We start from the raw sequence: 6,000 nt of genomic DNA, 5'->3' as shown, positions 1-6,000 counted from the left end.
AAGAATATCCTTCCTCAAATTTGGAGACCAAAACTGCACACAGTACTCCAGGTGCGGTCTCACCAGGGCCCGGTACAACTGTAGAAGGACCTTTTTGCTCCTATACTCAACTCCTCTTGTTACGAAGGCCAACATTCCATTGGCTTTCTTCACTGCCTGCTGTACCTGCATGCTTCCTTTCAGTGACTGATGCACTAGGACACCCAGATCTCGTTGAACATCCCCTCTTCCTAACTTGACACCATTCAGATAATAATCTGCCTTTCTATTCTTACTTCCAAAGTGAATAACCTCACACTTATCTACATTAAACTGCATCTGCCATGTATCCGCCCACTCACACAACCTGTCCAAGTCACCCTGCAGCCTTATTGCATCTTCCTCACAATTCACACTACCCCCCAGCTTAGTATCATCTGCAAATTTGCTAATGGTACTTTTAATCCCTTCGTCTAAGTCATTAATGTATATCGTAAATAGCTGGGGTCCCAGCACCGAACCTTGCGGTACCCCACTGGTCACTGCCTGCCATTCCGAAAGGGACCCATTTATCCCCACTCTTTGCTTTCTGTCTGTCAATAAATTTTCTATCCATGTCAGTACCCTACCCCCAATACCATGTGCTCTAATTTTGCCCACTAATCTCCTATGTGGGACCTTGTCGAAGGCTTTCTGAAAGTCGAGGTACACCACATCCACTGACTCTCCCCTGTCAATTTCCTAGTTACATCCTCAAAAAATTCCAGTAGATTTGTCAAGCATGATTTCCCCTTCGTAAATCCATGCTGACTCGGAATGATCCTGTTACCGCTATCCAAATGCTCAGCAATTTCGTCTTTTATAATTGACTCCAGCATCTTCCCCACCACTGATGTCAGACTAACTGGTCTATAATTACCCGTTTTCTCTCTCCCTCCTTTCTTAAAAAGTGGGATAACATTTGCTATCCTCCAATCCACAGGAACTGATCCTGAATCTATAGAACATTGAAAAATGATCTCCAATGCTTCCACTATTTCTAGAGCCACCTCCTTAAGTACCCTGGGATGCAGACCATCAGGCCCTGGGGATTTATCAGCCTTCAGTCCCATCAGTCTACCCAAAACCATTTCATGCCTAATGTGGATTTCCTTCAGTTCCTCCATCACCCTAGGTTCTCCGGCCCCTAGAACATTTGGGAGATTGTGTGTATCTTCCTCAGTAAACACAGATCCAAAGTAACGGTTTAACTCGTCTGCCATTTCTTTGTTCCCCATAATAAATTCCCCTGCTTCTGTATTCAAGGGAACCACATTTGCCTTGACTATATTTTTCCTCTTCACGTACCTAAAAAAACTTTTGCTATCCTCCTTTATATTATTGGCTAGTTTACCCTCGTACCTCATCTTTTCTCCCCGTATTGCCTTTTTAGTTAACTTTTGTTGCTCTTTAAAAGAGTCCCAATCCTCTGTCTTCCCACTCTTCTTTGCTATGTTATACTTCCTCTCCTTAATTTTTATGCTGTCCCTGACTTCCCTTGTCAGCCACAGGTGTCTTTTACTTCCCTTAGAGTCTTTCCGCCTCTTTGGGATGAATTGATCCTGCAACCTCTGCATTATTCCCAGGAATACCTGCCATTGCTGTTCTACCGTCTTCCCTGCTAGGGCCTCCTTCCAGTCAATTTTGGCCAGCTCCTGCCTCATGCCTCTGTAATCCCCTTTGCTATACTGTAATACCGACACGTCCGATTTTCCCTTCTGCCTTTCCATTTGCAGAGTAAAACTTATCATGTTGTGATCACTGCCTCCTAATGGCTCTTTTACCTCTAGTCCCCTTATCAGATCAGGATCATTACACAACACTAAATCCAGAATTGCCTTCTCCCTGGTAGGCTCCAGTACAAGCTGTTCTAAGAATCCATCTCGAAGGAACTCTACTAACTCTCTTTCCTGAGGTCCATTTCCAACCTGATTTTCCCAGTCTACCTGCATGTTGAAATCTCCCATAACCACCGTAGCATTACATTTGTGACATGCCAATTTTATCTCCTGATTCAACTTGCACCCTATGTCGAGGCTACTGTTTGGGGGCCTATAGATAACTCCCATTAGGGTCTTTTTACCCTTACAATTGCTCATTTCTATCCATACTGATTCAACATCTCCTGATTCTATGTCACCCCTTGCAAGGGAATGAATATCATTCCTTACCATCAGAGCAACCCCACCCCCTCTGCCCACCTGTCTGTTGTGTACCCCAGCCCTGGTCCTCTTGTAGCCATGTCTCAGTGATCCCTACAACATCATACTTGCCCATGACTAACTGAGCCTCAAGCTCATCCACTTTATTTTTTATACTACGCGCATTTAAGTCTGTACCTATCTGCATTAACCTCCACTCATCATTCCTCAGCGCACTTGTCCAACTGATCAACATGAAGCTGTAATGTCTGATAACCAACTTCAGTATCTAGGATACCGCCCACTTTAGTGTAATCTGCAAACTTACTAATCAACCCTCCTACATTCTCATCCAAACGTAATTCTCATCTTCTATTTCATATTCTTGTCAAATTCCAAAAGAATAATTTGAATTGCCTTATTACATTATGCTTTAGTAGAGTCATCCTCAGTAGTACTCATAGATCTTGATTCCTTGGAGCGCAGGAGGTTGAGGGGCGATCTTACAGAGGTGTACAAAATCATGAGAGGAATAGATCGGGTAGATGCACAGAGTCTCTTGCCCAGAGTAGGTGAATCGAGGACCAGAGGACATAGGTTTAAGGTGAAGGGGAAAAGATTTAATAGGAATCTGATCGTTTCGCTGAACACCTATGCTCAGTCCGTCTTAACCTACTTGATCTCCCGGTGGCTCAGCACTTCAACTCCCCCTCCCACTCCCAATCTGACCTTTCTGTCCTGGGCCTCCTCCATTGTCAGAGTGAGGCCCAGCGCAAATTGGAGGAACAGCACCTCATATTTCACTTGGGTAGTTTACACCCCAGCGGTATGAACATTGACTTCTCCAACTTCAGAAAGCCCTTGTTTTCCCGCTCTCTCTCCATCCCCTCCCCCTTCCCAGTTCTCCCACTAGTCTTCCTGTCTCCGACTACATTCTATCTCTGTCCCGCCCCCTCCCCTTGACATCAGTCTGAAGAAGGGTCTCGACCCGAAACGTCACCCATTCCTACTCTCCGGAGATGCTGCACGACCCTCTAAGTTACTCCAGCATTTTGTGTCTACCTTCCAGAACAGGCCCTTTGTCCCACGATGTCTGTGCAGAACCTGAAGCCAAGACCTTATCTGCCTGCACATAATCCATTTCCCATCATACCCTGCAAGCCCATAAGCCTATCCAAAGGTCTCTGAGAAGCCACTATCGTATCTGCCTCAATCACTGCCCATGACAATTAAAAAAACTTGCATCTCCTTCAAACTCTGCCCCTCTCACCTAAAACCTTTGCCCTCTAATATTTGATTTTTCCACCCTTGAGAATAAGGTCTTAACTGCAGTGTTGACTCCCTAAAATTCAGTACAATTCAACTAATGACACCCTTCTTGTAGCAGGGTGACCGAAACCGAACACAATGCACCAAGTGCGGCCTCACCAACGTCTCGCACAACTGTAATGGAATGTCCCGACCTTTGTACACAGTACCTTGATTGGTGAAGGCCAAGGAACCAGAAGCCTTTTTTCACCACTCTGTCCGTCTGCGATGCTACTTTCAGGAAACTGTGCACTTGTATTCCTAGGTAGACACAAAATGCTGGAGTAACTCAGCAGGTCAGGCAGCATCTCGGGAGAGAAGGAACGGGTGGCGTTTCGGGTCGAGACCCTTCTTCAGACTGAAACGTCACCCATTCCTTCTCTCCCGAGATGCTGCCTGACCTGCTGAGTTACTCCAGCATTTTGTGTCTACCTTCGATTTAAACCAGCATCTGCAATTTTTTCCCCAACACTTGTATTCCTAGATCCCTCTGCTCTACAACACTTCCCAGGGCCCTAGCATTCACTGAGAATGTCCTGCCCTGGTTTGACTTCCCAATTACCTGTGCATTGGTGTCAATATCAAAAAAATTACTTGATAATTTGTTACTCTAATAATCAGAGTGGGCTTCGGTATTATTTACAGGAGACCAGCCTTCCCTGGTGTGACTGTTCAGACTGAGAAAGTCTGACGAAGGGTCTCGACCTGAAAAGTCACCCATTCCTTCTCTCCAGAGATGCTGCCTGTCCCGCTGAGTTATTCCAGCATTTTGTATCCATCTATGGCAATCTTCTGCCAGGTTAAAGTTCTCTCAGATTCCACACTGCTCACACCTACTCACCTTGGAGGCACCAGAAGATGGCTGCCTCGCCTACAGTCTGTCTGTCCTTTTCGTACTTTTTTTGTGATTTTTGGTAAGTTTTTCAAGTTTGTGTTAATGTTCTCTGGTTTGTTTTATGTGGGGGGATGGGAGGGGGGGTCGGGAGAAACCTTTATTTAATCTCTTACCTTGCCGGAGATGCGATTGTTTTCCGGACCGTATCTCCGGTCGCTCTGCGGCCTAACGTTGTGGAGCTGGCGGCCTTGCTTGGTACTGACTCTGAGCCCCACCGCGGGGCCTTGGACTTACCATCGGTGCGTGCGATCCCTTGCCTGGGATCGACTCTCCAACTGCGGCCTGCGGACTTTAACATTGTGGAGCTCGCAGTCTCGGGTTGAGACAGAGGTCGGGAAGCTCCAAAGCCGCACGACGTTCGACAGGCCCCGACCCCGATGAGGAAGGCCTGCTGCCGGTTACAGGAGTCAGATCGCCCGACACGGGGGAACTGCGGCCCAACCCCCACCCGATGCAGGAGCTTGATCGCCCCGATGAGGAAGGCCTGCTGCCGGTTACAGGAGTCAAGATCGTCCCGTCAACGGAAGGCTCGAGGCCCCCGACCGCTGGAGGACAAAGAAGGAAGTAGATTGAACCATTTTTCGCCTTCCATCACAGTGAGGAATGTGGAGGAGTCACTGTGGTGGATGTTCATGTTAAAATGTATTCTGTGTGTCCTGTTGCTTTTTATTGTTATGACTGTACGGCCTCGTATGTTGCAAAACATGCTTGGCTAATAAAGTATGATTGTGATTGATTGTGATTGTGATTGCCCCAGCCCTCACCCAATCCTTTGCACCATTGTCACCCTGGCTCCCTGTCACCCCCATCCTGATCCCCCCCCCCCCTACCCACCACAGCATCTCCTGTTTCATTCACGCACCTGCCTCCACCCAAACCAGATCATCAGATGTTTGCTCGATCCAAACCGTTCTTAAACTCACATCCACTGGATCGCTCCTCTCAGAAACATATCACTGATCCCTTCCATGAGTGGAATGCATAACCCAGCTCGCAATGACGCAAGACCGACACAAAAAGCTGGGGGCCACTGAGTTACTCTGCGTTTCTGTGTCTATCTTTAGTTTGAACCAGCATCTGCAGTTCCTTCCTGCACCCAATGGCACAACCCTTCCATTACAGGTCCCCCAATACTGCACACCCACCAAATTAGTTCTTACAAAGCTCTGCTTGGGCGCAGCGGTAGAGTTTTATTTTTTATAGATACGGCGCAGAAACAGGCCCTTCGGCCCACCGGGTCCGCGCCACCCAGCGATCCCCGCACACTAACACCATCCTACACCCACTAGGGACAATTTTTACATTTGCCCAGCCAATTAACCTACAAACCTGTACGTCTTTGGAGTGTGGGATGAAACCGAAGATCTCGGAGAAAACCCACGCAGGTCACGGGGAGAACGTACAAACTCCGTACAGACGGCACCCGTAGTCGGGGTCGAACCTGAGTCTCCGGCGCTGCATTAGCTGTAAGGCAGCAACTCTACCGCTGCGCCACCGTGCTGCCTTACAGCGAATGCAGCGCCGGAGACCCGGGTTCCATCCCGACTGCGGGTGCAGCCCGTACGGAGTTTGTACGTTCTCCCCGTGACCTGCGTGGGTTTTCTCCGAGATCTTCGGTTTCCTCCCACTCTCCAAAGA

The sequence above is a fragment of the Rhinoraja longicauda genome, chromosome 1 (genome assembly GCF_053455715.1).
Source record: "Rhinoraja longicauda isolate Sanriku21f chromosome 1, sRhiLon1.1, whole genome shotgun sequence".
NCBI classification, from domain to species: domain Eukaryota; kingdom Metazoa; phylum Chordata; class Chondrichthyes; order Rajiformes; family Arhynchobatidae; genus Rhinoraja; species Rhinoraja longicauda.
Note: the sequence above shows the minus strand (reverse complement) of the source record.